The 12,405-nt window shown below is 42.7% G+C and overlaps 1 long non-coding RNA gene across 1 annotated transcript; it reads right to left on the bottom strand.

The window, feature by feature from the left end:
- Positions 1-554: 554 nt before the first annotated feature.
- Positions 555-1,212, bottom strand: LOC311427796. The gene is made up of 2 exons (XR_014687568.1): positions 921-1,212; positions 555-783 (listed from the first exon to the last, which is right to left on the bottom strand). It is a non-coding gene; the product is annotated as an uncharacterized lncRNA (long non-coding RNA).
- Between the last annotated feature and the right edge of the window lie 11,193 nt (positions 1,213-12,405).

Genomic DNA, 12,405 nt, shown 5'->3' with positions numbered 1-12,405 from the left:
AGGAAAGACCTGTGATGAGAAATAATGTAATTGGTGGCTGTGCCAAGGTAAAATAACAGCTAAGGGGCAAAGCAAGAAGCAGTTGTTATCTGAAGATAAGCTTAAACCCATGTGAGTGCTTCTGCATTCATTTAATAAGACTGTACAGGGTTTCCATTAGCAAAGAGTTGGGCCTTGAGTATCACACTTTTTCTAGGGTAAAAAACAAAACAAAACAAAACAAAAACAAAAACAACAAAAAAAGTAATTCATGGATCATAACAAGCAATTTTCTGGGTTCATGGTGCACAAGCAGAATTCATTATTCATCATCTCAACCACACAAATCCAACACAGGGTGAGTTATTCCCCCCTTTCTCTTGCCTCAGGAATGCAAACCAGATTTAAAAACAGACACACACTGCCATTTGGGTATCTTACAGACATCTGGTAGTGATCAGAGACCTCTATGTCAGTTAATCCAGCTCACAGCTGGATTAATTCTAAGAAAAATAAATATCTTCCATGACTACTGGACTGTTGAGGACTGTGGAGGACGTGGGTAGGAGTAAGGAAGATTCTTATTGAATTGTCATCAGCTGGCTGTGCCACACAAAAGGGACGGGCACCCTAAGTCCCCAGACCTGGATGAGTGAGGTGTCTTCAAGTGCTTTTGTCCAGTCTTAAGCTTTCAGCAGTTGCCACATCACGGGGTACTTGGTGGTATGGAAATTACTCCTGCTGCACACTGCAGTGCTAAGGTAGCCCTGCTGCACCATTCTCGTGCAGAGCCTTCAGGTAGGTCTGGATATAAGAAAAGCAAAAGGGAGATCACTGTGTGTAGGAAAATTATCCTCTGAGGCCAGACAGAGAGAAGGATATTCTGTTTGAAAGAGCCAAGCCTGGGGTGGATGAGCTTGAATGCTAAGCTAGGTGCCTACCTCCCTACAGCTGCCAGGCTTGGGTCTCTTCCCTGGATCGCACATCTTGGAGCAAAAGCTCTTGCTGGGCAGCAGAGGGTAGGATCTCTGCTTTCAGCAGTTACTTTAAGGTACGTTATTACTGCTACAACAGGAGTTTATGATAAACTGTGAAATGATGAGAATTTCTCAGATCTGTTTTTATTCTGTCAAGGTAGAACTGATATAGGGATGGTCTAGAAAGGCCTTCTGAGTTTACGATAGGGTCTTCCTTCTAGGAAGAAGTTCCAAGTTGCTGCAGATGATGTAAAATGTGCACCTGATAGCAGATGAAGTAAAAAGGCAGCCGAGTATTTTGGTGAGGTGGGAGAAAATGGGGAACTGCTGTTGACTTTGCCCAGGTGGCTTATTTGGGTCTTCATCTAGTCAATAAGCAATGCCAAGAGGAAATTCCAGCAGAAAAGACATGAATTCCCTTTTTTTGAGGCATCTCGAATATGTGACAACACTCTCAGGCTATTATTTTTTGGCCTATTTCATACTGGGAAAACTCTTTAAATGTAGTGCAGACAAATAAAGTACAGCACACAGAGTCAGTGAGAAATCAAACTATAAGTGAGAGTAGCACATGGCTCAGTGTAGGCGACTTATTGTACACAGGTATATGTTTGTCTTCTTATTATAGCGATTGCCAAACTGTGGGGTCATGGAGCAGCTGTTTAACTCAAGAGGTGATAATCATTAAATGCTGAGGTAGATGGAAATGATTGTCATATAGCCATGTTGATTAAGGAGGCTCTTTGTGCCTTGTAAGATCTAAAATCTCTTGTTTCTCACCATCTCTTCTAATTTAGTTTTCTATGCAGGGTTTTAACAATGTGAGAAGTAATTAGAAGTAAATATGGAGGTTTTCTCCATCTGCTCATATTTTAAATCCACACTCGGTCAAACCAAGCATGCTGAATTTGCAATAGGTTTTACTCTCTTCTAGGCACAGTACAATTCAGCTAGAGCCCTTGGAAAAAGGTTTGCAGGAGGAGGCAGTGAGATTGGAATAGCACTGTTCCCCAAACCCCAGCACTCCCTGCAGAGTGATGAATGCCAGGGCAAATGCTGCCATTTTCAGTGTGTTTTCTGGCAATGGAAATTGCATCTCTGCTGTAGGAGGGGATGGGGAGCTGGGGATGAGTACATGCATGGGGTGCAGCAAGAGGATTACTGTGGATCTCTGCAGCTGCAGTCCCGGCAGGACATTGTCAGGAGATCTGCCACCCCACCTTCCTCTAGTGCTGGAGGACTTGGCTGCCTCCACACTTTATAAACTCTCTGCAATGGAGTCCAAAGCAATCCATACCTGAAGAAGAGTATTTCCCTTTCCTGAGTTCTGTCCTCCATTATAATAACTAGACTGAAAAGACAGGCTTGTCCTAATGAATAATGACCTGCATTTCTGTCAGAGAAATGATAAGAGATTATAATGTGAAGACATATAGTTATGTTAACCTCATGAAAACACTTTGGTTGCCTTTCCAGTTACTGTTAACTTTCCAAAATTTTGAAAATTGCTTATGTTTGAGAAGCATAATGTTCTTGCCCGCAGCAGGGACACAGCTGAATAGTTTTATTTAGGCAGAAGCAAAGGGTGTTTTTGTCAGAAAATGCTGAGTGTTTATACAACAATCAGCCCTGCTCAGATGGCACATCTGCTTTTTCAGAAACTGGCAGAAATGCTGTCATAACAGCAAAATTTTGTCCCCAGAACCTCTTAAAAAAAAAAAAAAAAAAAAAAAAAAAAAAAAAAAAAAGACCAGCTCCAAAACTGGTCACTGTCCCCATCTGGAGGGAAATGGCTGCCTATCATATCCACTCTGGTCCAGGACTGCACACTGCAAACACAAGAGACCCTGGAGCATGAAGAAGTGACTAGGCAGATAACACAACATTGAAAATGTTGGCCAGGAGCACCTGGAGAGCCAGAGACTGTCAGATTCAGATGTGATGTCAGTTGTGCCTTTTTCTTAACCAGATAACATGAGTGTCAGCAAGGCAAACGTAAGTTCTAATTGCTCTGAAAGATCTCTGGATTCCAAAGGATTTTGGCAGGAATAAATCTTACATGTTCCCCAATCAGATGTCTTTCTACTTGATGATAAATTAACTATTTATTTATTTATTTCCTTAACCATTCTTTGATATTTTTTTTTCTCTCTTTTTAAATCTACATGCTGGCACATCAGTAGCATTTGTCATTTCCCATCAAAGCACAGCTGCCCTCAAGGGAGTTTGAGCCTGGGATCTGATCCTGCGAGCATGTGCCAAGAATGTGATTTTTTTGCTGGTGTTGTGGACCAGAATTGCCTTCAAAAACAGCATCACAAGGTCTACAAATTTGTGTTAAATGCTTATTTTCCACTCAGGTGTTTCTTAGTTCATTTCAAAAAAGGTGGCTAGGGATCCCATTTTGTATCCTTTCAGAGGCCTGGTCTGGGGAGGATGGAGATCCTGCTCAGTCAGTCAGAACTGCAACTGCTGAAGAGAGTCAAGGGAAGCAAAACTCCTGAACTACCAATCTAGCAACCCATGAAATGCATCCTCCTATAATTCACTGTGTTATTCAAAACACTCTGACACCACAGGGACATCCAAATGATGGAGCAGAGCCCTGTAGTGAGCAGTGCATGCTCTGGACACAAATCAGCCAAGCTCATTAGGCAGCTAGGTCAGTCCACGGGTGAATTGGGGCTTTTCTAGAAATGGCTCAGAAAAAGATCCATCCCTTCATCTAATTTCCAACTGGGGTGACACACTGTCCCCAAGAAGAACATGTTGCAGCACTTCATGGGCTCTCAGAGGCCCTCACCAGGGTACCTCCTCACAGCTGCACAGAAGGCCGCACTACAGAGCAGAGCATGAACCTTGCTCTTTTTTGCCCCTGTGCAAAGGAGAAGGATCTAAGAGGTCATCTCTCTTTTCCATTTGCCTGGAGTGAACATTTTCAGAGGCTGGGAGGCAAACTGGTAAACTGGTGGATTGGAGCAGGGACAAGGCTCAGAGCTGCTACTTTTATTCCCTAGAAGGAATTCTACAGAGCTGTGTAAAAGTGAGTGAAGGCAGCGAATTTTAGCCACCTCCTTGTGAGAGCTTGTCATTCATGCTGTTTTGAAATGCTGTGAGGCAAGGCAGGCTGGCCACATCTCTGGGGATCAACTGTGCAAACAGGAGGCTTGGTCTTACAGACATACACTGGCATGCAGTGGCTGGGTGGCCTGAACTCCAGCAGGAGGACTCCAATGTCTCACGGCCTGGGATGCAGCCATGTGCACAGCACCAGTCTATAATTAAGCAGCAGTGAGCTTTGGCCTTGCTCTCCCTGCAAGCCAGCTGCGGAGCTCACCCATACCTCAGCTCCCCCATGCTGGTGATGTGTGTCTTGTGGCTTTCAACCACACAGAGAGTATGGGGTTCCCAAGGCTGTGCATACTGGTTGTGATTGCTGTCATGGGTATCATTGAGGTTTATCCACTGCTAGTTGGGGAATAAAATTAGAATAGAGATTAGATGCAGCTGAGACAATGTCTGAGAGGCAAAGCAAAAGCTTCTAAAACCCCATACTGCCGAAGATTTTAGCTGTGCGCTCAGTACCACCCAACGTAGTTGACAGGCTGGATGTGGACATGCTGGCCCAGAAGTTTCATGGTGTGGGAGTCCCACTGCTGTCAGTGCTTCAGTGTGAGGAAAGCCCAGGTTTGTCCCAGTCCTTGTGGTTTCCAGAGGGTAATATGATCGATCACTGGGGTGTAATGTAAGTAGCCCCATGGAAAGAGATCTGGGGGTTCTGGCCAACGGCAAGTTGAACAGGAGTCCACAGTGTGCCCTGGCAGCCAAAAGGGCCAACCATATGCCATGGTACATCTAGCATGGCATTGCTAGCCCATCAAGGGAAGTGATTGCTGCACTAGTGCAGCTTCACCTCGAGCACTGTATGCAGTTGTGGGCACCACAATATAAGAAGGACATAAAACTATTAGAGGGTGTCCAAAGGAGGGCTACAAAGGTGTTGAAGGGTCTAGAGGGAAAGATGTCTGAGGAGCAGCTGAGGCCCTTTGGTGTGCTCAGCCCCGAGCAGAGCAGGCTGAGGGGAGGCCTCATGGCAGCCTGCAGCTCCCTCACGAGGGGAGCGGAGGGGCAGGCGCTGAGCTCTGCTCTCTGGGGACAGCGACAGGACCCGAGGGAACGGCATGGAGCTGGGACAGGGGAGGGTCGGGCTGGGGGTTAGGGAAAGGCTCTGCACCCAGAGGGTGGTCGGGCACTGGGACAGGCTCCCCAGGGCAGTGATCATGGCACTGAGACTGCTGGAATTCAGGAAATGTTTGAACAACATCCTCAGACGTATTCTTTAATTTTTAGGTAGTACTGTGTAGAGCTAGGAATTGGACTCAATGATCATTGTGGGTCCCTTCCAATGCAGTATATTCTGTGATTTTATGATTCACCATTATGTAAAAGGATGCCCAAGGCGGCCTGCTGAACCTTCAGGAGGCTTCCCAATTTGAAATGGTTCTGTGACAGGTTCACGCCGATGCCACAGAGCAAAAGGAGAGGCTCAGTGTTAGTAAACAGCCAAGCATGGCTGCCTGAGGAGCTTTGTGTTGGCTTTTGGCCAGTGTGTTGCATGCCAGCACAACCACATCTGAATCATAGAATGGTTGAGGCTGGAAGAAACTGCTGGAGGTCATCTGGTTCATGTGCACTGTTCAAGCAAGAACACCTACAGCACATTGCCCAGGTTGCCTGCCACACACACATTTCCTCAGGCAGTACTGTTGCAGGGGTAGCACCTCCTCCTAGCCTCCATCCAGACAGGGATCTGTGAGAGTTTCAAACAATTTCAGCTGCTTTGCATCTATGCAAGATAGTAATATTTACTTATATCAACAACATCCACACCCCAGTGCTTGTCTTCTCCTGCATAAGAAGCAGGATAGTATTTGGATGAGGCCTCCGAGGGTGACTTGCATGCTGCAGGTTGTGGTGGCACTACCTGACAAAGCAAAGGCAGCTTTGAAGGAGCACAATGAGAGTATGCTGCAAGTGATGATGTCTTTGACACAAAATGTGAAAGAGAAGCCCTCACTGCTTATAGTTTTTCCTCTTTCAGCAGTACCTTTCTCTCTATGGGAGTGAAAATGTAGTAAGGGTTTTGCATTAGGATGTTAGCTTGGATTTACTGGGTAGATTTCAGCTCAGGCGGTTACCATCTACCTCTGAGATTTTCCATGCTGCTTCAATTGGCTACAGAATGATTTTTCATTTCATGTTCAGAACTGATTAAAATAGTTACTTCATACACTTGAACAATTCCTTTATTTAAAACCCAGTGGTGAGTGAAAGGAAGTTATGTAGCATATACTTGGATCAACTTCAGTGGAAACTATTACCATCACAACTGGGGTTGCAACACTGAACAAATCCATGCTGAGGGGGGCAAGACAGAAAAAAATGGAAAATGCTTCATTTATAAAATGCAGTGTGGAGCTTACTGTGTACTACTCAATATACCACCAAACCATGACAGAAATCTGTAACAACACTTTATTAATAGTAAAGATTTAGTTCTTGAAAAAGTTACTTGTGCTTATGCTAACTGTAAGAAATTAGGTATCTCTTTGCTGAAAATAAGCCAATGAAACACACCACTTGGTCTCTATAACAGTGGCCAGAACCCATTCTAGATGTCCCCCTTTTTTTGTGATACCCCAAGTGGAGAGACTCCTCAGCTACTCAAGTTCCCTCATTTCACCGAGTAAACTTTTTCCTTTCCTTCAACACTCCAGTTGTTGAAATTCATTCACCACCCTCTGCTCGAAACTATTTATCCTTTTCCTCCCACTTTTCAGAACTGTCATGGTTATCAGCTCAGCAATGTGTAATACAGATTCTTGAGATCTGATGTCATCTTGCTTGGCATATGTTACACCCTCAAATAAGCTGTTGTGCTGAATAATGTACCATATGTATATTTCTAAGGTCCTCCCAGAATTGTAAAGCCGTATCAGTGCTCTGATGGTGTGCTGCTTGGACCAGGATTTTTGTCCTTCTTGTGTAGAGCTTCCAAATCTGGTGCTACCAACTGAAATATAATCCTCAGTTTGAGGGTGAACTCTCTTCTATGCAGCATACTGCTCTGCCTATCAAGCCCTGAAAATAGGTACTGGGAAAAGCCTACTGTGATGATCTGTTGAAGAAATAAATTGCACTTGCTTGCACATGCACACTTGTCCTGTAATGCTTGAGGTGCTTCTTTGGCTGGGGTTTTTGTTTACATGTGGTCCATGGGGGTGTAGGACAGGTTGGGAAGTGGAGTGGAAAGACAATAGAGCAGTGAATTTCATCCTTCCACGGGAAACTCATCACGGAGAGATTAAAACCCCAAATGGTCTTCCTGTAGGGTTTCAAAAGGCACTCTAGGAAAACCTCCTCTTTCAGATTACAGTGCAGAATCAGGTCACATCACCAGAAAAGATGTGGAGCCACTTCCTTTGAGATTTTTTGAGATTCAGCTGGACACAACCCTGTCTGACCTCATCTGCTGTCAGCAAAAGGTCTGCTTTGAGTGAAGAGACAGACGTGAGACTTTCAGTAGCCACTTCTAACCAAAACTATGATGATGCTACATGCTCGAGGAGTCTGATCCCCTGGCCTACAAGGCTTCAGCCCATGGCCTCAAGTCAGGGAGGAGAGAAGGAAAGAGAGTGGCCAGGGCATGCAGGGTGCTCCTGCTCCAGCTTTAATCAATGATCTCTTTAGAACATCCCATTCTCAAAGAAACTTCCATAACGTCTTTTCTTGAAGGAACACAATAATGATGGCAAGTTGAGCAGCAAGTTCAGATTGTTGCTCATGAACAGAAGGATCAGCTTTAATGAACCTGCTTAACTTCTCAGCCCTAATGCTTTTTGCATGAATTTTACTGGCATCATGTGTTTAACTGATTCAAATGTAAAGACTTCAAAGCCATTAAAATAAGCAGAAGTCTGATTACCATTGTGGTTTCTGGTTTAGAGTTAGCAAAACATTTATTTTTTTTTCTGGATTCCATTTTCACCCTGTGAAAACACTAGGAACAGATGGTTTACTATCCAAGTTTTACAAGCAGTTCAAACAGGAGCAGGCACCCTGCATGCTGCAAATGTTTATAGAGGTTAAGCGTAATTAGCCCCTGCAAGTCCCTGCCAGCTGCATTAAGTTAGTGGTGAATATGGGGAAAGAGCCTAAGGAAATATAGCTTTATGAACGTATTACTTTATTCTATGCAGTATTTAAGATTAAAGCTAAAAGAGCTGACTTAGATGAAAAAGTCCCATGTCTAGAATAGAGACTTTAATTTTCAAGTTAGGTTATTTTCTGTTACTTCTGACCATCGAAATAAATCTTTAGTTTCATTTCACTCTGCAGAAGGGAAAGGCTCTCACAACAGTTGCTGGTGAGAGGTACTCTAGTTTGGAGTACTTTCTGTTAATTCTGATCTATTACTGCAAGGAGAAACAATGGGAAGATTTTATTTGCATAGTAGTTCTTTGGGGCAACTGAAAAAGTATCTTTAGTGTTCTTGCATCAGTTAACCTTTACGTATTTAAACTTTCCTTGAGCAAGACTGAGAGAGGTACTGTTCGAGACTTATAAAGCACAAAGCTTTATGCTGATAAGGAAACTTAGGACCACAGCTTTAATTATACAGGGGGACCACAGCTTTAATTGTACAGGGGGTGAAAGGCAACAAGCAGGTCTTTCTTTGTTAGTTGATTACTAGATGTATTTGACTTCCTGGTTCAGCAAGAGCTGTACATCAGTAGAAACCATCAGTCAGTAGAACGTGCAGCCTGTTAGTTTTCTTCCTTGTTTGTCTAAATGAAAGATCTAATGAGTAGCATGCTCTCCCTTGCAGAGGAAATATTTCCATCACTTTCTCTCAATATCTGAAAATGTGAAAGAGCTTCATTCTCATCTGTTAAAACCAGTATAATGACTCATTTAATAGCCCAAACAGATCTGCTCAGAAATCATTACTACTCTTGAATATTTAAGGTATATGCTCTATTTCATTAGGGTGTAGGAAAATTGACCTGCAGGAAAAGCTTTCATATTAAATAAATGCCAGTAACTAAGAGCACCCATGATACAAATGGAGTTATAAATTGGTATAACGGGCTCTAGGTTGCAAACAGGCTTTGTCACACAACCTTTGCATTGCATTTTTTAAACTAAGCTATGTGTGTTAGTGCCTATAATATGTCCTATGGACGGTATACTGGTTATTTATAGAGTTAGTGATTCAAGAGGAAAAAATGTTTTTATTTTTTTTCTGAGACAGAACTGAAACAATGTGACACTCTGGTCTACTTTTAGGACACAAAACCTAGGGGCTGATCAGCTGGCCTCACTTATATACAATGGATCTTTGTTTAATATGTATTGAATTTTAATATGACTGAGAACTTGACTTCTGGAATCTGAACAGAAGTGAAGTGCAATAATTGCTTGTATTATGACAGCCAGCATTTTGTTTCCTGGGAAAATCTGCAGCCGCTGTACTCAAGGCTTGCTGAGAACTCAGAGTTGTTGTTATGACAAGGCATCATCAGGTTTGGCACTTCCACAGCAACCGAAGTTCTGCTCTTCTTTCCAAAGCCTTAAATACTTTTAAATATCTTCTAGAAATAAAAAAAAAAGGAAAAAAAAAAAACTTCACAGCTCTGCCTCATATGCTTGACTCCTCAGGAAGGCAGAATATTAGAAGTCACAACCACGTTCAGTTTTGAATGAAGAGGTTTGGAAAGGAAGGAGAATAAAATGCACTTATGCTCCAGCAAAACTAGTGTTATTTGAAGAAATTCAAAGCACAAGTATTAACTCATTATGAAGTAACAAGATAAATGCTTCTATCAAGCCATAGTCCACTTATTTCTCTGAATCATTTTGCCGAAAGCCATGGCTAATTCATACCATAATATGTTCTGGAGCATAGAATTACTGTATTAGTTCAACAAACAGTGAACAAATGCTTTAGAATATATACCTGATAGCTCTTTTGAGGAATCAACCAAAATTTCAACTCTCCTTTCTAATACTCCAAGTAACTTTGTCTTGTGCTGAGGTGTTTGAAAAAGGATACAGCTATTACAAGGTTCCTGGAATATCTCAGAAAAGGCAGGCAGTGGCATTACAATTTATTCTGACTCTAAGTGATGAACAGGTCCTTGTGCAGGATCCTTTTCTCGTGTTTACAGACATACTGCTGGCTGATTGAATGCTTCCAGTGTGACCATGCTCCCAATACAGTAGCCTTCTTCAGCTCTTGCTTAGTAACTTCTGTGGAGCAATACTGTGCTCTTTAAAACAACTTACTGGCTTTAATCATTGCTGGGTACAGTTCAGAGAGGAGTAAAGTGATCCCATCAGCAGCTAGGCCCTCTAAGGGCATCGTGGCAGTCAGTCTCCAGAGGTGCACACCAGGCTGGGAGATAGAGAAGCCAACCTTTGGAAAACCTTGTCACAGTACCCAGCTGATAGCTTCTGTGGCTCATATAGACAAAATTAAGCCTTACAGACATAAGACTATTCTTTGTCTTCTTTCAGTGTCCAAGAGAATTAGTGAGGAAGTGTTGAAACACAATGAGAAATAATGTAGGAAGTCCTAAATGCGTATTGTTTTGTAAGGGTGATACTATAAGCTGCAGCTGCCAGCAATAATATTGTCCCTTTCAAAAAAAAGCTTTCCTCAAGGCTTTTGCCTGATGTCAGAACTCACGTTTTATTCTGAGAGTTAAACAAATGTAGTGCATCCATTTCTTTGCAAAAACAGTATTTAGCTCAGTATAGCCTCATTTGTGTGACAAAGGGGAGCCTAGGAACACTTCTGATTCTCTTCTGAAAGGCAGTGACCTCCCAAAAGTGCAGCTACTTTCCCATGATGTACCCCAAGTCACCAGTAACTTGCAGAATTCATCTACTGACAAACGGGGGAGGTCCCAACAAAGGAAGCGGAGCAGAGGAGCAAACACGCTGCAACTGCTTATCTCATGTCAAGCTATCCTGTTTATTTGAAGTCTGATGCTTTGACCTGTGACAGCACTGGAGAGTTCTTCAAAGTGCATGAGTTAAAAAAAAACTAGTTTTGTAAAAACATGGGAGGGGAGAAACTGGGGACAAGTTAATATATGTGGTCAGGTGTGATTGGAAAAAGCAAGCAGGCAAATCTTTAAAATGAATGTACATCAATTCTTTAAAGGGTATACCACCTTCATATGCTGAATTACCTTAATTTTTGTGGGAATTATCTCAAACCAAGCCCAAGGGAGACATCTGGTAAACCTACAACTGAAGTAAGTGTTACTAAAGCTGAAAATACAAGCAAGTTATTAAAATCACAGACTACAGTGATCTGACTGAAACAGAATTCAAAGGATATTGGTATTGTTAAGGACTAGCTGCTGCTTGATCAATGAAAATCAGGTGGTTTGTATCCTGTAGGTAACCTCCAGGAGTGTAGCCTCTTTTATTTCATTCCAATGGTCTTTGGAAGAAATGTGGTCTGCTTTTATTCTGTACCCTTCCCCTTGTGGCAATACGCAATTTCAATAATACTTTAACAGAGCAGCAGATGCAGTGAAACAATGTAGGCTCTAAGGCTGTCAAAAACCTTTTATATAGCTTGACAATTCAGAGAGCAGATGTCATTCTGGCATGTATTGTTTCTTTCTCCAAGTGTACATTTTGTGATACAGGAAATAAGACGCTTCCTTTTGTGTCAGTGGACAATTTTCTTACTCAAGTGGTGAACAAAGCACCATTCAATATTGATTTTTCACTTATGTCTGTCTTTGCCAGGAATGAGAAACCAACAGGCATGCAAGAATTTGGGGTGCCAGAACTGTGAGTTAGAAATCTGAGTGTGGAAAACACAGTCGTACGCAGACATGGGCAGAACTTTGCTGCAAATGCATGCCCTTACTGTGAAGGAGGTAAGGAAATCTTCCTCTACTCTGCCAGATAAAACACCATACTCATATTCTGCAAAGGTATTCCAGGCTACAAATCGCTTCAGAAACTCAGTGTGTGCTTTAACACAGCCCTGGAAACTAGCCCCTCTCATTTCTCAGGAACACCCACCTCTTCTGCAATCAAATGAGTCACCTGGCCTTCAGCAGCCTCCTTCCAGGAATCTGGCCCACTCAGAAACCCAGCCACACAAAGCACTGACAAGAACCAGAGCTGAGGGCTGTCACCATCTTGGTAAAAGGGAAAACACACCGGGCAAATATTATTTACAACATCTACACTGACCATTAAACAAATGTTCCTGAAATTGCTGTGGATTCTTCTTGAATAGTTTCCTTTATGAACTACGCAGGTCGTAGGTTGCACTCTCACTTTTCCGTCACTGACATCCCGACATCCCAGCTTCTCTCTTGTAAGCTCTGCATCAGGCTTGATTCAGAGATGGTCC

The sequence above is a fragment of the Aythya ferina genome (genome assembly GCF_964211825.1).
Source record: "Aythya ferina genome assembly, chromosome: Z".
In the NCBI taxonomy this organism is placed as follows: domain Eukaryota; kingdom Metazoa; phylum Chordata; class Aves; order Anseriformes; family Anatidae; genus Aythya; species Aythya ferina.
The sequence above is the reverse complement of the archived record's forward strand: the minus strand, read 5'-3'. Positions and strand labels throughout refer to the sequence as shown.